This window comes from Sebastes fasciatus, chromosome 20, assembly GCF_043250625.1.
Source record: "Sebastes fasciatus isolate fSebFas1 chromosome 20, fSebFas1.pri, whole genome shotgun sequence".
Taxonomy (NCBI): Eukaryota; Metazoa; Chordata; class Actinopteri; order Perciformes; family Sebastidae; genus Sebastes; species Sebastes fasciatus.
This window is the reverse complement of record NC_133814.1, coordinates 9,310,001-9,337,612: the sequence shown is the minus strand read 5'-3', so window position 1 is coordinate 9,337,612 and position 27,612 is coordinate 9,310,001. Positions and strand designations below refer to the sequence as shown.

Sequence of the window (27,612 nt, the reverse complement as noted above, 5' to 3'; positions counted from 1 at the left end):
ATCATTTACAAATGACTGTAGCCTATCATGTAACTGTTATGCACTAATTATTTTTCGGTGCCGGTTGGGGGGAGGGCATTGTCAGGTGATATCCATCTGGTTCTTCCTTTTTCCAAAATAAAAGCCTTAAAGGAGACATATCGTGCTCATTTTCAGGTTCATATTTGTATTTTGAGTTTCTACTAGAACACGTTTACATACTTTAATGTTTAAAAAAACCTTCATTTTCCTCAAGCTGTCTGCTTGAATATACCTGTATTCACCCTCCGTCTGAAACGCTCCGTTTTAGTACATTTCAGTGGAATTGCAATGGAATTGCGTTGCTAGGCAACCGCTTGGGTCCATGTTTACTTCCTGTCAGCTGATGTCATTCACATACACTGCAACGGGAAATAAACTGGGACACATTCAGAATGTTTACGTTTAAAACTTTGAAATGGTCTAAATATTGTAGATTTATGACATCACAAATGGACAGAAATCCTGACGGCTTGTTTCAAAATCTCAGTTTCTGAATACGGGCTATGTGTATTTCTCAGTGGATTAAGTGTTTCGATACTTTCACAGTATTTATATAGAACTTAAACCTGCTTTATAATATAAAGAACATGAAAATGTCACTTTTTATAATATGGGACCTTTAAATGTTGTTGTTGGAATACAATGAAGAATGTAGCGCGGGCAGAGATAACGGAAATAATCACAGTCACACTAATTCATTACAATAAGTCTTTATTTACAGAGGTCTGGGATAATTGTTGGTTACATCATTTGCGGTATTATCAGTCTCTCAAAAGCTTCTTCTTTCTCCCAAACCTGTAACACACAGGGCCTCTTCATCACTCTTGGGAGTAAATTCATCAGGAAACTCAACATAATATCCACAAATGAGCCACTGTTTGACTAACAGTCTTACATTAGCATTACATTGCAACATTCATGCATTTCAACAACATAGCCACCTCGTTAAGGGCACAGCATGGTCTCTGTACCACTCTGCATGCCATCTCCTCTGCCACAACCACTGTTGTTGCAAAGTTACCCAGATATACCTGTGGATTGCTTTGTCCAATGCTGATTATTTGGTGTACTCACATTGTAATATCCGTAAGAAGCATCTTTCCATTTGATTTGTCATTGTTGTCATGTTTCACTGTCATTGGCACAGCTGTTTCACAGATCTAAGATCAGCAATGTGATTGGCTGAGAGTGCATTTATTAATCAGCAGGCATGAACCAAAGTCACACGTGGAGACACCAACACAGCCCCAAGACCACTTTACAGTAAGGCCCTGCATCTCAATTACCTTGCAAGGCAGCTGGATTCTCACGAGATCACTGGATCACATGAAAATTCATCTTGTCAGGCTTCATATAATGCGTTTGTGTCCGGCAAGCCAAAACACGGACCATTCAGCGTCCCGTGAGGAGCTACTGGCAGTAGCGTGGTTTAGGTGTGTGTGACGACACGGAGAGGAAACTATTCGTTTTAAAACAACAACGGCAGCTCCTTAAGAGGTTAGAGTAGCTGTATCAGTTATATCAGAACTGAAGAGAAATTCTTCTGCTTTTCTCCATGGAAAACATGTTTTTGCTCTTCTCCAGACTGGCTTCGGCAAGAGTTTGATTGACAGATGGTTCATACAGTCCCCTGCCAGGTATTTTTTTGCAAAGTGCCTGCCCTTTTCCAAACAGTCCAATGAATGTTCTGTGTAACAAACTGGTTTGAACAACAAATCAAAGTATATCACAGATGATTTGGAGGAAGTGTTTTTCTTTTTCTTTTTGCTATTATGCAGGCAGGGGTTGTGTTGTTGACGGGGTTCTGGAGCTGGAGGTGTCAGTATGATTCAGTGCCTCCACAGTTAGCTGCTATAGATGATTTCACCGTTCACAGTTGAATGTAAAACATTTGACAGCTACAGAATAACCTCTGTCATCCTCTGTACTCAATAGGCCAACAACACAAATAGGGATGGAGGAAAAGGGGAAAGGAGACAGGAAAGGAAAGAAAAAACATGTCATTTCCAGCATTTCCAAGCCAGATTTTGATGAATGGTGAAAACCAAAAAGGAAGCAGTAATATATTGCTATGCTACAGTAAGTTGTTTAGCCATGTTACTCATAGTCAAAGTATGAATGAACTTCTAATGCACTTGTACTAGTTCCAGTCAAAACCAGGAAACTGAAGAAACTAAGCAACTAAAGGACACTGACACCCTGCATGTTTGTGTAAGCATTTTGTTCAATGGGTCAATCTCCAAAAACACTGGATCCTACATTTCCCATAATGCAACCAACAGCATCCTTTCATCCACTGAAACCAATCACCCCCCTCCCCCTGATTGCCAATTGCAGTCAGGTGTGATCACAACACTATATAATGGCCCCAGCAGAACTGCAGATCTCTCTGCTGCTCCATCCAACCCTTAATGCCATGAGTCCCTGTGAATGTATGCCTGTTATTTGCATCTATGTTAATTTGCATTCCCTTGTTTTCTAGCCATTTATTTATTACAATTCAGAACTGCTTTTGATTGTTCATTTTGTTACTTAGTATTTAATTTATATTACTAATTTGATTTGTGTACTTTTTGCACTACATAAACCTTGGATGGAAATAAACCACTTAAAGGTCCCATATTGTAAAAAGTGAGATTTTAAAGTCTTTTATATTATAAAGGAGGTTTAGGTGATATATAAATACTGTAAACTATCAAAACACTGAATTCATGAAGAAACAAACACAGCCTGTGTTCAGAAATTGTGCGATTGTAAAAAGCCGTTAGGATCTCTGTTCATTTGTGATGTCACAAATATACAATATTTAGATCATTTCACAGTTTTAAACATAAACATTCTAAATGTGTCCCAGTTTATTTCCTGTTGCAATGGATGTGAATGACATCAGCTGACAGGAAGTAAACCCAAGCTGTTGCCTAGCAACGCAATTCCGTTGAAATGCGCTAAAATGGAGCGTTTTAGACAGAGCGTCAATACAGGTATGTTCAGACAGACAGGATGAGAAAAATAATGTGTTTTTTGAACATTAAAGTATGTAAACATGTTCTAGTAGAAACCCAAAATACAAATATGAACCTGAAAATGAGCACGGTATGGGACCTTTAAACTGCTTTCATAGTCAGATCTCTTTAATTTGAGAACCTTAGGCGGTTGACTCAGTCCCAGAACCCAAGAAAGTTTTAATAGGCAACTGATGTGATCGGAAAAATTCAATTAGCAGTAATGTAAATAATATATAATTTGAAGTAATGAACTAAAATCTTGGTGTGGTCCTTTAAACCTTGGCAGACTGACAGCTGGTTGGTGTCAGGACGCTACTGCTGAGAGATCCCAACTGTTCTCATTCATCCTCTTATCACAGCAATGAACATCACTGGCTCTGATGTCATGAGTTGGTATTCAGCCAGCCAACAGCCAGCTATAAAAGTTAGTACACTCTCTAATAAAACCCATAGGTCAGGTGTCACCACAGATATGTGAACTGTAAAGCCAGATAACAAGGGCTTGTTTTCCTGGTACTGTTAAATGAGCAGCAGTTCACTGTTCCTTGAACTGTATCTTTGTGGAAGTGCATTTATCTAAATGTCATTCTTGTGAAATACCCAATAGGTTACACCATTTAGTTAGATTTAAGAAGACTGCTGAGCGGCTTTTTTTTTCCAGGGCAGGAGATTTGAGGCACTGGTTTGGTGAACCAGGTATTTATTTCAACTACAATAATAACACAGCGCCAGAAAACATGATTCTGATCACAAATACTGTGAACAACAGGAAAGGACGGGGTCCTGATAGTAGCAGCCTGTGATGGTCAAGCCAGCTTTATTATAGAGCCCAAAATCACAAACCTTCTTCCAGGATGGAAAGGCATGCACTAGATGCAATAATCTCAGCCTATTACAACATTAGCAAATATTTGAATTGCCTACTTATTGTAAAATTACATAGAAAAATAGAGAGAGACTTCTCTATCTGTTGATGAAGGCCTTGTGATACAGACAAAAAGCTCCAGAACAAGTGGACCTTGAGATGAGTTTAGTTTTGTAAACATATGAATTTAAGTACATATCAAAACATCAATATTCTATCACTTGGCCCCTCTTAGATCATTAAATTGGTCCAAAGTCCAAAGACTTTCCCTGAATAGAATCTTTTTTCGCGTACAAGGAATTTGCTTGTGTGTATGGACAGGTCGTCAGACTATCACAGGGGTGACGCATAGAGACAGACTACCATTCACACTCACATTCACACCTACAGGACATTTAGAGTCATCAATGAACCTAACCTGCATGTCTTTGGACTGTGGGAGGAAACCGGAGAACCCGGAGAAAACCCACGCTAACACGGGGAGAACATGCAAACTCCACACAGAAATGACCCTCTTGCTGTGAGGCGACAGTGCTAACCACTAAACTACATAACATAAACATACACATAAAACATAAACATAATAAAACTAAGTACAAAAATGAAGAAACATAAAATATAGAATAGAAGAAAATTACAATAAAAATACAAAATAATACAACACATTCTCATCCCAACTTGTCACATACTGACGCTGTCACTTTTCAGTCGCAGTAAACGCGTGCTTAATGTTGTGAGTCAAACAAAAACACTTGCTTGGGTTTAGGCAATAAAACTGCTAAAAAATTACTACATTTTTACAGTGAAAATGGGACTGGAAATTGTGAACACGGGACACGAACGAACAGCCGATTGAAAGTGAAACCCGAACAGCGTTCTCCCGGATGAAAGCCTTGTGTTTGTTGGACCCATCCACCTCCCCTCCCGCCCGTCATGTAAATGCACTTTCTCTGTGCATTTACTGTTGTGTGAATTAACCATGGTGGATTCTTAATGCATCAAAAACAAAAATTTACAGTTATGTTGTATGTCCCTGAAAATGGATGATGTGATGCAAATTTGGGGTTTTCAAAGATTATGTACAATACTGGAGCTAATGGTTGTAAGTATATGTTGAATAGTAAATGGAGTGCATTTATACAGCGCATGCCATACATGCCAACATTCACCCATTCACACACACATTCATACACTGATGGGCTGCCATGCAAGGTGCCGACCTGTCCATCAGGAGGACACTTTGAACCAGGAATCTTCCGATCACTAGACGACTGCTCTATCTCCTGAGCCAAGCTAATGGTAGTACTGTGTGTGAACTATACTGTCTTGGTACAAGCTAAGGAAAACCTTTGCATGAGCCCATCGTCTTGACTTATCCTCTATATTTTAATGGTGCTGTCATGGTTTGTACAGAGTAAGCTTACACATTTACACCACATTGTCCGGAGAGCTCAGTGGAACAAGAGCAGTTGTTTTGGTCTCGGATGGGGAAATCCTCTCCGTTTCACTGCTGTCAAAGTCCACAGGGATTACAGTGTGCAGATTTTCCTGGCTGCCTATTGCCCTCAAACATACTTCGCCAAGTTCAAAAGTTCAGCACAGCTCTGAACTCTGTCAGGGACTCTGGAGGCAGGCGGTCCATTCTTCTGACTTAGTCTACTTCCAATAACAGCAATTCCCAATAAGGTTCAGGGAATACTTAGGATACCAGGGGAGTTACAATTTAAGGCCAATGTGAGGGTGACACTAATGACTGAGTAAGGAGGTCATCCAGGAGGCAGTGATGACGTACGCACGCACGCACGCACGCACACACACACACACACACAGTGGTGCAGTGGCAGCCCGTTGTTTTGCAGTTTGGCTGTAAAGCAGCACACTGTCAAGGCACATTATAACTGTCATAACTCTCACACTTCATATATTTAACCTTATATTAATAATCAATATTCAGTAACTAGCCAGTAATTCACTGTTGGAGAATCTTGTGAGGCCTGCTATCAATTCATGGTTCATTTATTGTCATTCTAAAACACGAAATGCAAGTTATTTTCCTTTTATGCTACACAAGAAAATACAAAACAATATTTTATTGTGGAGTTGAGGAGTGGGTATTAACTTTTAATATCATTTGAGCTCTGCGCAGGGGTTTTCAGTTCATTAATGTTAATTATAACCTTTTTGGTCGCCTAAAAATTTCTTATTCAGTGTTTGTTTGTGCTTATATCCATCTTCTTGTGTCACTTCTAGTTGCAAGATCCAAGATGGCGACGGTGAAAAAAGCCAAACTCGAGGCTTCAAAAGGCCACAAACCAATGGGTGACGTCATGGTGACTACGTCCACTTCTTATATACAGTCTATGAGCACCACTCTGCAAGATTGATTTGATCTCCTCCCGATATGAAGTCTTGTTTGTAATCCGGAAGAAACTTCATAAAAGAGTTCTCTCCATGTTGGGGTTTGTATAACGGGAACAGGAGGGGGCTCAGCACACAGCCCTGGGGGGCTCCGGTGTTAAACACTAGAGTGGAGGACATGTGACCGCCAATCTGAACTGACTGGGGTCTGTTTGTGAGGAAGACTGATATCCAGTTGCAGATTGTGGTAGTCCAGCCTCTTCTCATTCCCAGGTTGTCAAATACCGAGACTTTGTCACAGCCGTCAGCGTTCGATACCGCCGCACAAGGCACCCCTTAACACTGGTATGAAACGCATGGAGCATTCCATTAACTACAATGTAAACCCATCTGCGGCAACAATAAACGCTCCGAGAAAGTGCACGGGGAGTGTGGTGACGTAGGGGACGTAGGGGAGGTGGATGGGTCCAACAAACACAGGGCTTTCATCCAGTAGACCGCTGTTAGTGTCCCGTGCATCACGTTACAAACAGCTGTTAGTTTGTGTCCCGTGTTCACAACGTTCTGTCATTTTCACTGTACAAACATAGTAATTTTAAGCCCAACCATTACCTAACTATAGTGGTTTTGTTGCCTAAACCTAAAGTTACGCCAAGGGTAACTATTGTGTTTTTTCTGCCAAAAATGAAGTGACGCCAAGGGGCGTTAGGCAGGTATGTAGGTATGTGACGAGTTGGGATGGGAACCTGTTGGGTACTCAAGCCCATCAGTTTCTTGGGGGGGCAATTGAACTGAATGCTGAGTTGAAATCAACAACTGGTGAGGGTCCATGCTGGCTGGGATGTTGTCTTTGATGTACTGGAGAACCAGTTTCTCAAAGCACTTCATTAGAATGGGGCCGAGGGCCTCAGGGCGGTAGACGTTCAGACTAGACACTGCAGACTCTTTACGTACAGGGACGATGAGGGCTGTCTTGAAGTGATATGTTAAAGATGTCAGTGATGACATTAACTAGCTGGTTGGCACATGTTCCCAGTACACGGCTAAGGATGTTATCAGACCCAGCAGCTTTACTCACATTCACTCCTCAGGGTTTTTCTTACATCCATTGTGGATACTGACGGTGGCCGGTCCTCTGGAGGCGGGGCAGACTTGACAGCTGACCTTTTTGTTGAGGAGATCAAAGCGAGCATAAAAGGTGTTAACCTTATCTGGCAATATGGCCTCACCCATGATGGGGACTCTCCTGCTATTGTAGCCTGTGATGGTCTGGATCACCTGCCACATGTCTTTGGTGTTGCTGGTGACGATCAGTCTCTCCTGCTTTGCCTCCTTGATGCCAACTCTGGAGAGGGCCCTCACCTCTCCATTCATTCAGGCTTTCTGGTTGAGGAATGATTTTCTTTGTGATCACCACATCATCGTCATCAACACATTTGCTAATGTATGATGTCACTGTTGATGTAAATTTCTCAAGATTGATGTGGTTCTCTTGGGTGGTGGCGTCTCTGGACATGTAACCATAACACCATATTGGTACAATTGGCTGTACTGTCAGTATAATTACAGCTGATGGGCAAGGTGAGGATACAACTACCACATTAATAACTAGCTAACACACATAAGCACAAAGCCACACACACTCAGAGAGATGTATCAGGATATCTGAGCCAAAGCATTTGTATGTGTGTCTGTATTGGTGCTTAATCCAGGTATAAAGATTTCCGGGTTTTAGGACTCATTCCTGTAACACTCTATTATCTGAAAGGTCCACAGTTGGAATCATGTGAGCATTCTTGCTCTCTGGTTTAACCTTTAAGTTCAACTTTTTATTTATCAATTTATTTTTATATAGCGTCAAATCCTAACAGAAGTTATCTCAAGACACTTTTCATATAGAGCAGGTCTAGACCGTATACTCACCCTATTCACGGAGACCCAACAAGACAACAAGTAAGGCTGAGCGGGGATTGGAGCGCAGGATAGAGCAGGTGAGGAGGTCACGAGGGTCACGTCACTGAACTTTAACAAGGATTCCCCACTTTCATGAGCCCAGGAGCAATCAAACATCTAAAAGACAATAAAAAGGAAATAAAGACGCTCGTTCTCTGGTGCTGTTAACGTCTCCTCAACGTAATTTACATCCAAATGCCACACCCTGCCTCATAAACCAGCATAGATTCCCTGATGTCTCCAGCCCGAAGGACACACACAAACACACACACACACACACACACACACACACACACACACACACACACGATTAGCAAATCATACAGTATATCCTTACAGTACATACCATTTACTAAGTATCCATTTACCAGACTTTACTCTGAAACATGGCATTTATATTTATTATAAATGCACACAAACTGACACTCTGGCACACTGTAGATTATATGATGGCGTGGTAGGAGGCCACGTAGAGGACAGAGGATCTAACAGCTATATGTCACATTTCAGACACCGTCAGTCCTTTGATGAGGAAGAAAGAAAGAAAAAAGGCCATTGTCTGTAAGAACACCCCAATATAACTATTTCATCAAACTGTCAGGAAGGACAGAAATCCCCTACACACACACACACACACACACACACACACACACATGCCCTGGGTCTTTATGAGGCTGTTAATGCAGTTCCCGAAACTGCTGAAGGATGCAAAATCAAAATAAGTACTCTGACCTTTTTTTGTAATGATTGAGATGGTTGATGGATTGTAAGTAAATATGATTCATGAACAAACTTTAACATTCAAACATAATCAAATGTCATAGTGAAATGTAAAAACACCAGACAGAGGAGTTTAAAGTCAAATTGAGCATAGTAGGATTATTTCATGGTCTGGATATGCAGCTCACACTTCGTCTCGTCTCATTGTGGTCAAGAGTTGTTGTTGTATGTTGTATGTGAAATATTTTACCATATCCAAAACTTTAGTATGAAACCAATAGTACGTGACTTGCATGCTATTTTTGGTGAAATATTATAGTATGCAACGCCCGACACCTCGGTGGCATAAATATCCCACAATGCAATGCAATGCAGTAGTGACGACAATGTTAATAACAAGACGTTGACGGGCAGCTCTGTAACGTCAATAACGCTTCAATTTAACTGTAAGTATACGATTTCACTTTGCTGGTCGTAATATATATATTTTTAATTTATTCAGACTTTGATTCTAACAAACCGTCGTTTTGGTCACATGAGGTTGGCACAGGTTACCATGGTTACACGTCTCACTAACCGGCAAGGAGGTTCTCGGGAAGGGTTAATGTTGGCGTTGTATGTTTCTGAAAACCACTGGATACGTTGAATGTTGACATTTCTGAAGGAAAAGTACATTTCATAAATATGTTTCATTTCAGCCTCGTATCATGCATGCAGAAACGCACAGTGCCACGTGGTTTACATTGTGAAGCGATTGTTTGCAAAGGTTTAGGCAACAAAACTACTTGGTTAAGGTTAGAAAAAAGATCATGGTTTGTGTTAAAATAATAATATATAAATATACAGTATATATATATATTGTGTGGTAACAAGAATGGAGTGGTTCTATTGGTAGCATCTACAACTTTTCACACACAGTTACGCAAAAATAACTGTTCTAATGTGTAACGAACTGAACTGGTCTGAACTGAGCTGGACTGGACTGCTTGGTGAAAATGTGCCAGAAGTAGTCACTGTTGTGGGGGGAACGTGAGAGGAAGGATGTAAAGGTGAACATCAAGTGACCATCACGCAATGAAACAAAGGTTGAAAGGAAGGCAGGGAGGGAGAGACAGAGTAGGCGTGAAAGAAAGCCCAGGTCTGGAATGCATTTAGAGGTTACCATCCAGGCTCTTTCCACAGAAAGCAGCACTTAGCTACATGTACTGAAGGTGTAAGGGCAGGCTGGTGACAGACAGAGAGCGTTAAGATGGAAAACAAGTCTGGTGTAAGTTTACAGTTCAACCAAGGTGCACCAGCTGAATGAATAAAACAGGTAAAAGTAAAGGAGGAAGAAAATAGAATCAGTTACAATTTTTCATTTCCTTTTAAGAACTGGGTGTAACGGTTCACTGAAGTCACAGTTCGGTTCACAGCTCGGTTTAGGAGTCATGATTCGGTGCGAGTTCAGTACAGCAGGAAAGAAAAACGATGCATAAGGATCCATTTTCTTTTAATATATTTTGAATAGACAGCAGTGCAAATGTCAAAGACAAATACAAATCCTATTGCTGGGGTCTGAGGTGGTATTCTGCCCGCTGGCAAATTTGTTAAATTGTTTTCATTATAAAAATAAGAAATTTTTTTGTACTACACTGTACAAACACTGAAAAAAACACTTTCCCAAAAGGCAACAGGTTACAACAAGCTATAAAATATGGGTTGCTTTTTTCGACAAATGGGGCGTCACATCGGTCGCTCATCATTTGCAGAAAGTTGAGGTCTAGTCTACTTTATGCAAATCAGTGGCGTCAGGCACAACTCGCCGCCTCTGGAAACTCCCTCGAAACTTTTAAACTAAACTTTGTCGATCCAAAATAGTAACTGCGTGGCTTATTTCTCACACAAAACGTCTTCAAAAACACGAGGTGAACTATTTTCGTGATATAAGGGAAGAAAGTTTCCAAATGAGCCGTCATGTTGGGTCTGGTTTGAAAGCAGGGAGCGGCAGCCCATGAGGGAAAGTATTCGTCCAATCAGGTGCATAGTGCCCAAGCGTCCCAACGCTGGGTAGCGGGGTGATTTCTCGCGATAAAAAAACGCCCCTGTGGACATGTACCATTACAGTGTTGGCAGCTACCTCACAGATCAAGGAAGTGAAACCCAACCGACAGCGTTCACTGGCGACACATTCTGATGTCAGGTGTGAACTGTCTCATCTGGATTTAGACACAATCTAGACACCTGGATACAGGATAATGGGTCTGAGCAGGGCTCTGGTTTTGCAGGGTGGCATGTCCTGTACACACACACACACACACATACGCAAACACACACACACACACGCAGTCACATATATATGCAAAGCCACCCACCCACACCCACAAATGCACATTTGTGCGAGCAGATTTATCATCCAGTTTCACTTTCTGTTGGCTCTCATGATCAATCATAGTCCCAGTGTTTGCTCTGCTACTGACCATCTTTCATTGTCACCTTCAAAGGCCGATCTTGTCTTCATTGTAGAGTAGTGTAGGTGTGTGTTTGAGAGAGAGAGAGAGAGAGAGACGGAGTTGGAGGGAGGGGGAGTTTTGTTGTTAAATATGAACACTTGTTCTTCTATTTTGCTTTATTCTTATATAGTTTCATGCTTACTGTGTTCCATAAGTGTGTGAATGAGTATTTAGGTTAGATCCTGATGCAAAACCAGAAAGGCACTATATAAATGCAGGTCCATTTACCATTTAAGTGGAGGAACATTGACTGAAGAAAACTACAAGACAACATACTAGAGCTGATGATGTTTCTGCATCATACCAGTAATTTTATTAATATTTTACATAGGGCTGTCAAGGCTAATGCGATAACGCGTCAACGGAAATTTGTTTTAACGCCACTAATTTCTTTAATGCATTAACGCGACTTGCGATTTTTAGGTTGTAGTGTCACATACTTGTGTTATACTAGCTTGTCGCGCAAGAAAGTTAAATAACGCTTCAAACTTGCACAAAATTTTGTCGAGGAAAAACTGTCATGGCCATTTTCAAAGTGGGTCCGTTGACCTCTGACCTCAAGATATGTGAATGATTTCACGTGTTATGATTTGAGCATATATGTTATGCTAAATGCAGTACCTGTGAGGCTTTCTGGACAATATTTGTCATTGTTTTGTATTGATTTTCCAATAATACAACCATTTGCATAAAGCAGCATATTTGTCCACTCCCATGTTGATAAAAGTATTAAATACTTCACAAATCTCCCTTTAAGGTACATTTTGAACAGATAAAAAATAGGTGATTAATTTGCAAATAATCTCAATAAACTATGGACAATCATGCGATTAATCGCGATAAAATATTTCAATCGTTTGACAGCCCTAATTTTACAACATTGGCATCTTGCTCTGTCTGTCAATGTCTAGCTAATGTATTTGAAGTCTGCATGTCATATGTGTTGGCTAATATTGGTTTCGTTGTGTTTTATGTCAATATACTGTATGCGTTATTCTTAGTATTTGCTTGTAAATTTCTGTTTGTATTGTATCATCTATTGTGGCTGTTATTGATGTCATTGTGTGCTGTACCTGATAAATAAATAAGTAAAGTAAAGTTAGTTGAACCAGTCTACAACACGAGGTATCAGCAGGGTATAGTAGAAGAACAAGACTGTTATAATAGTGCATCATTTCCACATGCGTGACAACTTGAGCAAAGCGAGAATCAACAAAATCCCCCATGCAGGCTCTGAACTGAAATCAGCATTTGTGCTGAAGGGCTTTTGCTGACACAAGTAAAAGGCAGACGCCGTGACATCCCCCCGCCCCCCCCCGCCCCTCCTCCCTCCATCTCAAACTGTCATCTGGCCTGCACATGAACCCTGCTCACCTCCTAACCCCAAAGTAGCAGCATGCCTGGCTCTGTGTGTGTGTGTGTGTGTGTGTGTGTGTGTGTGTGTGTGTGTGTGTGTGTGTGCGTGCGTGCGTGCGTGCGCGTGCGTGTGGGTGTGTGTGCGTGTGCGTGTGTGTGTGTTTCTCTTGCCTATCACATACAAACAGATCAGAGACAGATTTGGGGCACAGATACGTTAAGACAAAAGACTCAAATGATGGGAGGCTGGAGAGAGCAGAGACAGGGAATTATGTTGAAGAGGAGGGAAGAGATTTTTTAATTCTGAGGAATAAACAATTTAAAGAGAGAAAAAGAGGTGAAGATTCTGGAGGGAAGTTATGAATAGCTATAGCTTTTTCCATAATCCTACTGACAAACAGGTAAACTGCATCAATTCAACTGAAAACCTTGGTGGAGGTAATGAGTCTTGTTGCTCACTCACATCACAGAGTAACCACGAAAATATAACCTCCTTGGCGGAGGTTGCCAGAAAAAAATGTTTGCATTGCACATTTCTGCAAACCATGGTTACGTTTCAACATTTCTGATCCAAAAATACGCCTCATAAATATTTTTCATATCAGGATCGTATCATGATGACTTGCAGAAACAAGCAGCGGCCTCATGGATGAAAGTCCTGTGTTTGTTGACCTATCCAGCACCCCTCCCTACGGCCCTTAGTGGACTTTCTTGATTGTTATATTCGTTATTATACCATGTAACATTCATTAATGGCTGCTTGATATACTATGTCACTTGTTTGTACCTGTTGTGGCCGAATGCAAAAAACACAGACATTCACCATATCTGTGGTTTGCAGAAATGTACAATGCTGTAACAACTCATAATGTACTAACTGCAAATAATATGATCATTTAAATGTTATAAAAGCTCATAACAAAATAATCAGCACATAATGTAAGAAAACCATTAGCACATAACGTAATAACAGTTTTGTGCATTATGTAATAAGCTATTACATTATGAGAACATTATTACATTATAAACTAATAAAAAAAAAAGTTGAATAATGTAATAAATTCAGCACATTGTGTAATAATTTTTTTTTAAAAGTACTCTCCTTATCTTCTGTAGATAGTTGCTTTAAATTAAGGACTCCACTTGTGTCATGTAAATCTAGAAGGTAAACGGCAATTCAATGACTCTCGCATAGTAACTCTGTCCCTTACGGGCACAAGACGTTAAAAATTGGGGGTAATTTCTGCTGTCTTAACACGTACAAACACTTTAAGTGTTGAAAAAAGTCATAGTATAGTATGTTAAAAAAAGTCATTGTATAATATGTCGAAAAAAATCATAGTATAGTATGTCGAAAAATGTTTTAATAAAAAAAGTCATAGTATAGCATGTCAAAAAGTGTTATGAAAAAATTTCATAGTAAAGTATGTCGAAAAATGTTCTGATAAAAAAATCATAATATAGCATGTCGAAACATTTTATGAAAAAAAGTCATAGTATAGTAAGTCAAAAATGTTTATGATAAAAAAAAAGTCATAGTATAGTAAGTCGAAAAATGTTATGATAAAAATGTCAGAAAAACTTTGCACATACTATACTATGATTTTTTAATTTTTTCAACATACTATACTATGACTTTTTTTCGGATACTATACCATTACTTTTTTTTTTTTTTCGACATACTATACTATGACTTTTTTGTACTATTTTTTGACATATTATATTATTACTTGTGAAATAGCTCAGGGCGGTAGATACCTGGTTGGCATACTGGAGGTTGTAAGTTCGATCCTGATGTGGCACAGTCTGTTTTCAGGTCTAACTTCTAATGACGAAATCAAATATACCAAGAGAACAGATTAAAGTGTGTGTGGCATTGGTGGCTTGACATTTTTCGACATATGCTATGACTTTTTTCCCAAAATATTTCGTAATACTATACTATGACTTTTTTAATGAAATTTTTCTAACATGCTATACTATGACTTTTTTGTCATTAAATTTATCGACAAACTATACTATGATTTTTTTTCCATAAAATGTTTGCGACATACAATGCTGTGACTTTTTATCATAAAACTTTTCAACCTATACTATGACTTTTTTCATAGCATTTTTTTGACATACTATACTATGACTTTTTTATCATACATTTTTTTTACATGTTATACATAGCTTTGTTCGATAAAAACATAGTATAGTATGTCGAAATAATCTAAAAGTCATAGTATAGTAAGTAAAAAAAAAAGTCATAGTATAGTATGTTGAAAAAAATGAAATTGTATAATATTTTGAAAAAAAGTCATAGTATAGTATGTAGAAAAAATCCCAAAATTCGTAGTATAATGTGTCGGAAAAAAACATCAGAGTATAGTATGTCGAAAAAATAAAAAAAGTCATAGTATAGTATATCGAAAAAAATTCATAGTAGTAGGTCCTTAATGTGGCTCACGACACATTCGCGTACGCATTGCTAAAATAATGGGGCCATATGTGGCGCAAACCAGCTGTGGTCTGAGCAATCAGATCTCAATGCATCTCGTTCACACCTGTACTTTGAGCTGTCCACTTGTGATTGGATCACCCAGGACGCATGATAATACCAGGTTGAACAGGGCCACCTCCAGCTAGTGGTTTGGGGTCTTTGTGGGGGAAACACTTCCTGCCCCTGATGTACATAAAAAGAATGAGCTACTACATCTCACGCACACACACACACACACACACACACACACACACACACCTACACGCACACACCTCCTCAAGGGTCATCAGGAAGCAGAGAACAATAGAAGTGACCAGACGACTTGACTCCTGACTAATGGCTTGCCTGACACACACATATACACACACACACATACACACAGCCAGGCATCAAAGAATTTCTACACCTTTGCTATCATACATACACGTGTATGTGTGTGTGTGTGTGTGTGTGAGTGTATATGATACACTCATTTACTGTATCACCTCATCTTAAGTAGCCGTCTATCTGTCTGTCATCACTGCACCTATCTATCCATCTATCCATCTATCCACACATCTATCCGTGTCTTGTGTACCTGCACTGGGCAGTAAGTGTGTGTGTGTGTGTGTGTGTGTGTGTGTTGTAGTAACACGGTGTGATGAATCTGCCTATAAATCAGAGTTGTCAGAGTTTGAGTGAACTATTGGCCTTTAATGGCCAATAAATACAGGTTAGCAGGACAGAGGTTGACTGCAGGTCACAGGGTGGAGGAGTGTGTGTGTGTGTGAGAGAGATAGAGAGAGTGTATCTTATTGTTGGGGTGGGGGTTCACAAACACGACTTAAAGAGAGACAATTAGAATTGCTAATTTGAATCACTACTTCAGTCAAAATAATAAAACAATTGAGAACATCCTGGAGTTTCTGTCCCCAAATAATATGTAAATCATACTGTAGATACCCCCAATAAAATGCCTTTAATATGGACATATTATTTTGTGTTATTCAACATTTCATATCCTCAATATTTTAGCCCTTATTTAAAAAAATTCCCCAATATCTCCTCTCTCTTCCTTCTAACTTGTGAACTCTGTCTTCCTCTCTGACTGGTTTACCAGCTGGAATCATCAACAGCCTTCTCCTCCTCCTCCTCCTCTCATCTGTCCGTGTCTGTCTCCAGTGAGACAGCAGTCACCTTTTAGCCCTGTGAAAGGCTCGGCCTTCAGGCCCACCTCCCACCGAGACGACGGGGTCAAAAGCGATCCAACCCAGGAAGTGATTTTACGCCCTTCACACATGTGAGGAGCTCTTAAAGAGCAGAGGGAGAGGACAGGAGGCTGGAGGTGCAGTGATACGCACCGCAGGCCTCAGATCTTCTAACTAGCAGCTATTTAATGAGGACACGTTTATTCTTCATTCACCTCTCATTCCCCCCCCCACCCCGACTCCCAGCCCTTCTTTTCTGTTCCACACCTCCGTCTTACTACCACAACCTCATTTCATTCCCTTCCTCCCACCATCTTTCTTTCATCATCGCTTCTTGTCCTTCCTCTCTCTCCTCCTGTTTGTATCCCTTGGATAAAATAATCAAACTTTAAGAGTTGAGTTGATTAAAGGCTAGATAAAAAAAATAATGCTGTCAATCAATAAAAATATTTAATTTAAAGATTATTGTCCATAGTTAATCACGATTAATCGCAAATTAATCACACATTTTTTATCTGTTCAAAATGTACCTTAAAGGGAGATTTACCAAGTATTTAATACTCTTATCAACATGGGAGTGGGCAAATATGCTGCTTTATGCCAATGTATGTATATATTTATTATTGGAAATCAGTTAACAACACAAAACAATGACAGATATTATCCAGAAACCCTCGCAGGTACTGCATTTAACATAAAACAATATGCTCAAATCATAACATGGCAAACTGCAGCCCAACAGGCAACAACAGCTGTCAGTGTGTCAGTGTGCTGACTTGACTATGACTTGACCCAAAACTGCATGTGATTATCATAAAGTGGGCATGTCTGTAAAGGGGAGACTCGTGGGTACCCATAGAACCCATTTTCATTCACATATCTTGAGGTCAGAGGTCAAGGGACCCCTTTGAAAATGGCCATGTCAGTTTTTCCTCACCAAAATTTAGCTTTGGAGCGTTATTTAACCTCCTTCGCGACAAGCTATTATGACATTGTTGGTACCAATGGATTCATGTTTTCTAGTTTCATATGATACCAGTACCTTCACTCTTTCACGCTTTTACACTGAGCGCACTGCAACCTCTGAAATCGCAAAGGAATTAATGTGTTATTGCGTTGTTATCGTTATTATAGAAAATAATGCCATCGAATTACAATTCTAAATGTTAAAATAGGGCCAATAAAATGAGACAAATATCAATAGGGTACTATTAATGCATTACACAATCTTTATTTTGGTCATGCAAGTCTCCAATACAGAGGAGTATTAGGACCAGGCATAAGGGGGAAAAATAAGAGGAGGAAGATTTCATTTGTATTTTGCATTTTGAGAATGAATTTGAAATGTCAAGGATAAAGTCACATTAATTAACGCATTAATAATGCAAATTAATAACGCGTTAAATCTGACAGCCTAAACCTAACCATGCTGTGATAAATAATACAAATATCACGGAGTATTGTGGATATGCATTTATGTAACGAAGACCATCACTATAACAAACAGATGAAGCCAGTGATGTCACAGATTCCATGCCAGATAAGGTCTGTTGTCTCCTTCCTTCTCTTCTTCCTCTTCCCATACATCTTTCTCCCCATTCTTCTTTCCTCCACTTCATTTTCTATTTGATCCCACCCCCTCACCATCAGCTCTTCTCCTTCCCCTCTCTCCTCCTGATGTTATCCCTCTGTTCTCCATCCATCCATCCATCCATCTGTCTCTTTCTCTCCATCCATGCTTTAACCTCTACTTTACCTCTGTTCCTCTGTTACCTTTGTCCACGGCTATCTACGTTTGGCATGCAGCACACCTCAACGTCAGTGTGTGTGTGTGTGTGTGTGTGTGTGTGTGTGTGTGTGTGTGCAGACATATTTACAAGGTTTAAAATTAAATTCTGTCTCCCTCTGAGTGTGTTATTGTATCTGTGTATGGATATGGATATATGCGTGGAGGCATATTTCCAACCGTGTGTGCCTCTTTGTCTTACCGTGCACATGTACATGTACTGTATGTGTATGTAGTGCGGGTGTTTGTGTGAGACAGCAGGGCGCCAACTCTAGACTTAAACCCCTGTGTGACCCCTGGATGATCATCCCAGTGTTTAACACACAGCCCCAGTCCACATTCCAATCTGCTCTGTGTGTGTGTGTGTGTGTGTGTGTGTGTGTGTGTGTGTGTGTGTGTGTGTGTGTGTGTGTGTGTGTGTGTGAGTGTGTGTGAGAGTGTGTGTGTGTGCGATGGTTCCCCATTATACATGGTTGCATTTACATGTCAGGCATTATTAAGTGATACTCCAGACACTCCAGAGCAGCACCGAATGCAGTAGAAGACAAAGACTAAATTCCTTGACACCACACAGTGACACGCGAGTACAGTCAGTCAGAGTGTGTGTGGCGGTCATTGAATACATACAGACCATGAAAAGAAAATAATCACTAGTCTTACAGGAGTTCAACATTTTAGGAAATACCCTTATTTGCTTTCTTTCCATGAATAACATGATATATATAGGACATGGTTAGTCTAGCTCAGCACAAATACTGGACGCAAGGGGAAATAGTTAGCCTCTCCGTCTGTCTGTCCAAAGTTAAACAAGACTCGGTCAAAATCGAGTGTGTCTGGACCGTGTGCGGTCAGTCTGTGAATTTGTGGCTAAGTTGTTCCGCAAATAGTCAGTTGTCGTGTCTATAATGTGAAATCTAGCGCTACGTGTCCACCAGGTTCAGACGAGGACACTAGGGGACACGCTGTTCCACTCAACAGGCCCTTTCATGCAATGGCGTACCCTGTCGTACCTGATCGGTGCCTGGTGTTCTGCTCGCCGTTTCAAACAGGAAACAACATGGCGGCCTGCTTGTAAACTTTCTGTTATTCCGTCTAAACAGTCCACCAAAAAATCTACTTCTGAAAACATTTAAGCGAGAAATAGGCAATGCCACTGCCGGTTTCATTTTAGAACTAGATCGACTAAGTTTCACAGCTTGGTCCAAGTTTGGTGAGCCAGACGCGTCACGTAGGAAATGAATGGAAAGCGTTGAGACGCCCTCCGTCACCGGATCTGGTGGAAATGCGCCAATAGAGGAGCGCTTGCATCGGTGAGTGGAACCGTTCACACGTCCCCCCTGAAAACGTAAACAAAGGACTGTTCCCGCCTTTACATTTTGAAAAAGCAACGGCCAATGAGGAAACTCCAACACTCGGCTGACCAATCGTGTAACTTCATCACTCACTCAGTGGCAGACTTTTGCATTTGTAGGTCAGGCCCTCTGTGGTCCGGCCAGAAATACACCCACCAACACCTCTAAAACTCACTGATTAACATGCTGCATCATGTTTAAGACAGACAAATTCAAGGAACGGCAAGACACTCGGTTGTTTATGACCAAAGCCCCGAACCGGGTACGTGATCGCGGTGTAATCCGCATCATGTCCTGCATCCTGCACGCTCTACCCAGGCGCCACCACTCGCCTAAAACAAACAGAGTATTTCCAATAGGTGAGAACACGTTTGACTCAGACAATCTCCTGTTGTGTGCTACAATGTCCGGACCTGATTCGGCAGACCTTTTCTGGCGTTCATATGAGAAAAATACAACATCTCGGTCAGTCCCTCCTACTCCGGTCAAGCTTTGGGTGAACACATTGCCATGAAATTCACTGAGCACGCTCATACTCCCAGATGATGAACCCTTACCATTTAGATCCATCTATATGCTGTCGTTAAGTGCGATTTAGTGCGTTTTAAGAATAATAGCTAAATGGTTTTTGTTGCAGTGACCAACATTTTCATATCAATGATTCATTTTGTAACACTTCAGTTAATGGTCCTGAAAGCCCAGTTAAAATCCATCAGTGTCAGATATTTCAAATATTCATGTTGTTCATGTCAGATGGTGTTAACGTCATTGTCATTGTTAACATGGACACATAACAAACTGATGAATGATGTGTGGGTACTGCAGGGTCAAAGCCTCTGGATCAGCAGTGCAGTGCAGGAACTACCATTTGCTAACACTCACTTCACATGTTCATAACAATCACACACACACAAACACACACACACACACACACACACACACACACACACACACACACACACACACACACAAGCACACAAAATGACTGTGGTCATGAAAAAGGCAGATGTTCCTGTGAGGGTACCCCAGAACATGCACAAGAATGCCTGTGTGTGTGTGTGCGTGTGTGTGTGTGTGTGTGTGTGTGTGTGTGTGTGTGTGTGTGTGTGTGTGTGTGTGTGTGTGTGTGTGTGTGTGTGTGTGACTTGACCACAGTCATGCAGAGTTCAGCAGCAGTTCATCCAGGTTAACACAGCAGGGTGCAGGGAGGAACTCCACTCTCTCTCCCATGCTCTGCTCTGCACACACACACACGCACACATGGTTTGTATATGGAAATATTTAAATTTAAATACTGTTTGCAGACTAATGCAATTGAATATCCACCCATAAACAAAATGTCATCTCTGGTTTGAGTGTATAGTGTGAATCATATACTTTCACTGAGGTGAGCTCAGAAATGGAGGCCCAACTTATTGATTTGTGGCAACAACACAAGTGTTAATGTAACGTGTCTCCATGACTTCATCCATCCATCCATCCTTCATGAATTTTCCGTACAAAGTAAAAACTAACACCGCTAATTCTTCCTGCCTGTTGTGACCGTCCCTTGTTGTTCATGAATGTATCTGTCAGTGTGTGGTGTTTTGGCCAAATCCTTGCTCTCCATACACTATAGGAACAAAACGGTTAAATTTAACATATCATGTCGTTATGTGTTGGGTCTGTCACATTTGATAAATTAAAAATCTTAAATCTTTTAGTGTGGGCCAGTCTTTACTCTGTCTGGAGAGTGTCTCTCCATTCAGCAGATATAAAATAGTGAATGGAGTTCTTAAATCTGTCTGGAGAAACAGAATTGACTTGTTGTTAAAGCATTTGGTGGGGGGGGGGGCTGTTGGTTGAATAAAAGGGGGCGTGGAGTGTGTGTAGAAGCGTGTCTACAGGAGCCCATTGAGATTATGTAACATTTGAACTTGAGTCCCTCCTCCACGGTCAAACAGAGTTCAGCTCGCATCACTGCCTATAAGGCCATTGCGACAAAACATCACTGTCAGCCACCTACTGTCTTCCTCTCTTCTTTTTACTGTAGTCAACAGCATCAAAAGAGGAATACTGATACCAATGTGTTTACTGGATCTAATTCATTTAAATTTCATTCATATCCTGGAGGTTTTTCCTTTTCTGGGCACCAAGCAGACCCTAAAGATAAACTAACAAGTTCATATGATGCGTCATCAGCCCACATCTAATAAAGGTAAAAATGTGTATAGCTGTTCCGATTGGCTGCATACTTTTTCACCTCCAAACAGCCGGCCAATCACCGCGTGAAGTGGACTTGATTGTCAGATTGTCGGCTTAGAAAGTTACAAAAAGTGTAGGATGCAGTTAAGAGTTTGTGAGCACACAGATGCTATTTTGTAGTTCATAGCTTTTAGAATTAAGCTTAAATTAAATGAATGCAACAACTTGCAAAATGTCACACTGAGCCGCACCGCTAGAGACTCCTCTCTTGCGCCGTGTTTTTCTAGTGGTTTTCAGACACCTATAAAAGTTAAAATATTACGATTACGATACGTTGCCTTGCGGACCATCTACTCTCCGGCTGGATACCTGTGCTGCGTGCACATTGATATCATTACAGGAAAAATTTCATATTTCATTATGATACCCAGTGTTTCCTCTAAAAACTTACCATCCAAGCAAGAGCGCTTGTAAATTTGATCTGATTTGTCTGCAGACTTCTGCATCAACAAGTCTTTAATGATAATGATAAGCTTACTCAACTTTTACTGTACCTTCGAAGTGACCGTGTACTGGAAAAGATCCACACTTCCTCATTCTCTGTCAAAACTCATACAGAACCGTACAAAACATGCACATGTTCTCAAAGACAAATCCTCTGCCTCTCGGTCTCACACACACACACACACACACACACGCACACACACTTGCAGCCACGCACACACACTCTGACACACCTGTCCTTCCTGGCCTCGATGCCAGTTGGAGTCAGATCCCTGCAGAATGTTCCGGTAAAACGTTGTGGAGCGTGAAACCGGCAGTCTGCTCCATGGCTGCCAGCCCAGCACTGCAGGTGATGGAAGGCCTGTGGAAGAGGTGTGTGTGTGTGTGTGTGTGTGTGTGTGTGTGTACTGTATATGTGACAATCGGCAGCGTTTATTGAGTGAACGGACTTATGGCCAGTGTCCAGACTTCAAGTGAATAATCATAAACTGACTCCATATTTACATACTTAGATCACTGGAGTTTTATCTCACCCTGCTTCCTCCTCACTCGTCATTTGAATTTCTCCTCAGGTCAGTATGTGTTTTTATGAGCCGTTGTATGTAAGATCAATGATTAATATTAAAGGGACTGTATGTAACTTTTTACACGTATAAATCGTTTTTTATTGCCAATGTGTGAACAAGTTGTAAGCTAAAAAAATGAGACCATCTGTGACTTTCTGGGTTTCCTCTATCAGACTGATTTTAATGTGAAGAACTCTGGCCCGTTTTTCCGGGAAAATCCAACGGTTTGTGACGTCGTGCTTGCTCGCGAGTGTCTTAGGCGTAGCGAACGTTCGGTTAGAAAATGGAACCTGCTAACGCCACAACACAGCCTCACAGCAGTTCGTGAAATAGATCAGGAAATTGAATCTATTTGATTCGTGTAGATAGACGCGGGTTTCCCTTTTTTTGTTTGTTACGCTCAGCACGACTTTCAACAACACGTGACGCACGTGTCAATTTCCGCTACAGTCTTTTAAAAAAATAAAATTACTTAGTTAGGTTTAGGAAAAGATCGTGATTTGGCTTAAAATAACACCGGAAGTGCTGTAACTTAAGTACGGAAGTTCTGTGACAAAAACTACTTAGTTGGCTTTGGAAACTGGTGGTTGACGTTAAATTCACCGACTAACAACTCACATGCTGATTCACCGAACTGTCGATACCGATGAGTCACGTGACTGACGTGACAAAATAAGTAAACGTGACACGAACACCGGTCTCCTGGTTGAAAGTCTTGTGTTTGTTTGACCCATCCATCACCCCTCCCTCCCTCCCTCCCGCCCGTCCTGAATGAACTCCCACGTCACTGGGTGGGTTTACATCAGAGTTAGTTGAAAGCCCGGTTCGTCACATACTGTTGCCAAAGGGTACCTCCGTGCATCAGTTTCGATCATATCACATTTATTGTTTAGCTAGACTCCTCATCATTACCACGCTGAATGCACATTTTAAATCGGGGAATTTCCATTGGCTCAGTCCAATACTTTGATATCGTAACAATGGACGCCGGGTCTGAAGGGGCTATACAGTAGTTATTCAGCAAGCATTTCAAATAGTGCTGCTTTTATTCATCATGTTGTCTTTCTGCCATCCATTCTGCTTGTGGTCGTTTCTGAAAAAAACAAAAATAAATGAGTTCATCACTATTAGCACATGAACAATCGAGTGTGACAGGATGGATCACATCTTTGTTAGTATTCTGTAGTACAGCTACACATAAACATGTCACACACAATACTCTCACCTGTACTGCTTCCCTCTCTGTCATACACACACACACACACACACACACACACACACACACACACACACACAACGTACACATTCTATGATGGGAGCCTCTCGTTCATGTGTAGAAGTAGAGGGGGTCGTTCAGAGGGCAGAAACACACAGGCAGTCTCTCGTCTGCCCTTCACGTAAACCCTCTCTCTCTCTCTCTCTCACACACACACACACACACACACACACACACACACACACACACTCACACACTCACACACCTCCTCTCCTCTCTTTCCCCTCTGCCCTCAACTTAAACCTTCACCCCAATCTTACCCCAGCCCTCTCCACGTAGCCTTAACCCCCACCCAACATCCAACGCCCACTGCCCCATTACCCTGTTACCTCTCCTGCCCCCCCTCCTCTGCCACATCACACACACACACACACACACACACACACACACACACACACACACACACACACACACACACACACACACACAGGACAAGCCATTCCAAATGACTTCAAATCCTTGATTGGTAAATCTGCGAGCATCAGATGAAGATAAAACATTCCACAGTATTTCACTGCAGTATATAACAAATTACCGAGACTTGAAATTGGTCCTTTTAAAGTGCTATACTCCATTTAAACATCTGGATATTCAATTCTAAACTTTAGAAATGCACACTTTTTGTTTGTTTGTTGGGGTAACTCCAAGGTGGACTTCTAGAGATTATCACAGTTCATCCCATTACGCGTATGATGAAAGTTACGGAAGCTCAGGCTAGTCTCCGAGTCCAAACTGGATCTCAGGCTACAGTATATCCACACTAATACTTTTTCGTTTTTAAAATGGCTTTTTAAAATTAAATCGATCTCCGTCGAATAATTAAGATAGGATACGTAAAAATTCACAATAGTGGTAGACCCTCAGAAGGGAATGGACTCTTTTTTATTTTATTTATTATTTATTTTCTATATATTTATTTTCTGTTTAAGTGTATCTTCATTTTGTTAGAGCTGCCATTTAACTGTTTAATTATATGATTGATACTGTGAAGTTGTATATTGATTTTGGCCCTGTGAGAAAGGGAAAAGTTAAGAGAGAACAGGTGGGTGTGTGGGGTATGTTATGTTTGTTAAAGTAAATCCTGTATTGAATATATTTCATAATAATGCTGATGTTTGTATAACAAAAAAAAACAATAAAGACATTGTTAAAAAAAAAAAAATCAATCTCCGTCCAGACGAGCGTTTTAGTGCCATTTCAGTATTAATCTCCGTCCATACTACCACGCCTGAAAACGCATATCACATGACCATTCACATACACTGGGCGTGTGCATGTCAGTGTAAACAGGAAGCAGCGTTGGACACGGGAATTGATGCAAAGCGCTCGAATAACAGCTTCCCTCCTGCGCATGTAAGCAGTGGTATCATTATAAAATGCAGACTTTAACTGCACAACATCCGCTGGCTGAGACAACAAGGTCAGCGACGCTTGTAACTCGTTATCCATGTTGAAATTAACCACCGGTAGTCGAGGCTGATGTCGTTTGATTTCAAGGGAAGGACACGTCACAACTGATAAGACCCGATCGTGAAGCAATCGTAGGTGTCTGCGTCATCGTTTTCAAAGGTCTCCATTTCTGTCCGTCCAGACTAAAACTGCGTCAGTTGCGTTTTTAAATGTCTCCGTTTTAGGGGTTCTAAAAAACGCCAGAGTAGTGTGGTCGCTGTCGCTTGATATAACTGTCGTAATGGACACAATATGCTTGTTTTATTGGCGCAAATGGGCCCCATCTGTAGATATGTACGTTTCAATGATACAGCACAATCGTTATAATTTATAGCAAATTATTTTGCGGATCCCCTGACAGAGTGCCACGGACCCTTGGGGGTCCCCGGACCCCATTTTGAGAATCGGTGGTTTTAAAGCTCTTTGAGTGGTCAGAAGACCAGAAAAGCGCTATATAAATGCAAGTTGATTTATCATTTACATCAAAGCAAGTGTGGAAACACATCACGATCAAGATCACATTTATGGATATAAATCTTAAACACAACCATCCAGGTCATCTGTGAAACATGTAGCAATCATAATCAGCTCAGTGTCACAGTGATTCACTCATAAAGACTGAGAAGAAAAAGAAAGAAATCCCAGGTGGAAGCTGCGTTAACCAATCAAACTTATAGCTAATACTTCCAGAGTATTACAAAACCTCTGGGCTGTTTTGGCACTGATGAGCCGCCATACTCATGGATCTGTTACTCAGACCTGCATTCTTGCATCGTCTCACCGCTACCTGAAACAAGGCAAAGCAGGCCGCTTTATTTATATACATACAGCCTTTTGCAGGGAAGAAGCTGCCAAATTCACACTATCCTTTTTTTTTTTACAACATTTTGCTCTTCAGGTTTTGAATTTCTGGCAACACAGCTCATGAAAAGGAGCACTGCTCAGCAGCTGATAAGGTTCAGATATAAGAACATGGTGCATGTTAAGGTCACGTCTTCTCAGTTGATGTGTGAATTAATACGCTCTTCCTCACAGCTACAGATGTACTTTTCTTCTGCGTTTCAGCCTCTCACTAATCCACGTGTGCAATTTCATGCATGTTGAAATGTTAAAAATATGTTGAATAAAGTGACAGGCAGCAGGAGTGTGAGGCCGAGGTCAGAAATCAGACCTAGAGAGAGCTGGTTGGTCTGTGAGAGAGAGAAGCAACTGTGGCTTTTACTGGGAGCAAAGCTCAGTCAGCCAAATGGACACACACACACACACACACACACACACACACACACACACACACACACACACACACACACACACACACACACACACACACACACACACACACACACACAGCTGCTGTTGTTAGCGAGCCCTGAGTGAGTTCACGTTGGTGAAGACACAGCAAGAGCTTGTGACCTCCACACTCAGTGATCTGATGGTGGAATTAGGGAGGGAGGGCTGATGTTGTTGAACTCCACTCTGAGCCTCAGAGATCCTGGCAGCAGAGGAACGTTTCAACTGTTTCAGATCAACCGCTTCAATCATTAAAGGGGCAGTCCACTGATTTTACATGTCAAAGTCAGTTTACTAGTCATGAGTAGTAGTTGACTGCTACTCATCCTGTGAGGACAGTTGTATGACATATCCTCTGTGGCTCTAGAGGAGCCATGGTGATGTCATCTGGGTTATCTCAGCTCGGCCTTGCAGACTACAAATCTATAACAGAAAGCGTGTGAAGTTTGAAAGATGGGGGGCATTTATCAGAGGAGGAGGCAATTAACCCCATGAGACCCGCGGGATCTGTTACTGACTTTCAGAGGCTGTAGTAGATTCAGTTTTAGAGCTAGAGTGGTACAGATATATATGAAACTAGAAAACCTAAGGAATCATGTCATGCTAGCTTGTCGGCAAGAACGTTATATATAACGCTCAAAAGCTAAGCTAAATTTTGGCGAGGAAAAACTGGCATGGCCATTTTCAAAGGGGTCCCTTGACCTCTGACCTCAAGATATGTGAATGAAAATGGGTTCTATGGGTACCCACAAGTCTCCCCTTT

The 27,612-nt window shown here is 41.1% G+C and overlaps 1 long non-coding RNA gene across 1 annotated transcript in view; it reads left to right on the top strand.

Moving 5' to 3' along the window:
* The first annotated feature begins 3,020 nt into the window (after window positions 1–3,020).
* Window positions 3,021–27,612, top strand: part of LOC141758653 (uncharacterized) — a 209,563-nt gene continuing 184,971 nt past the window's right edge. The window contains exon 1 of the long non-coding RNA XR_012591914.1: window positions 3,021–3,114. This is a non-coding gene — a long non-coding RNA (uncharacterized LOC141758653). The remainder of the gene's footprint in view (window positions 3,115–27,612) is intronic.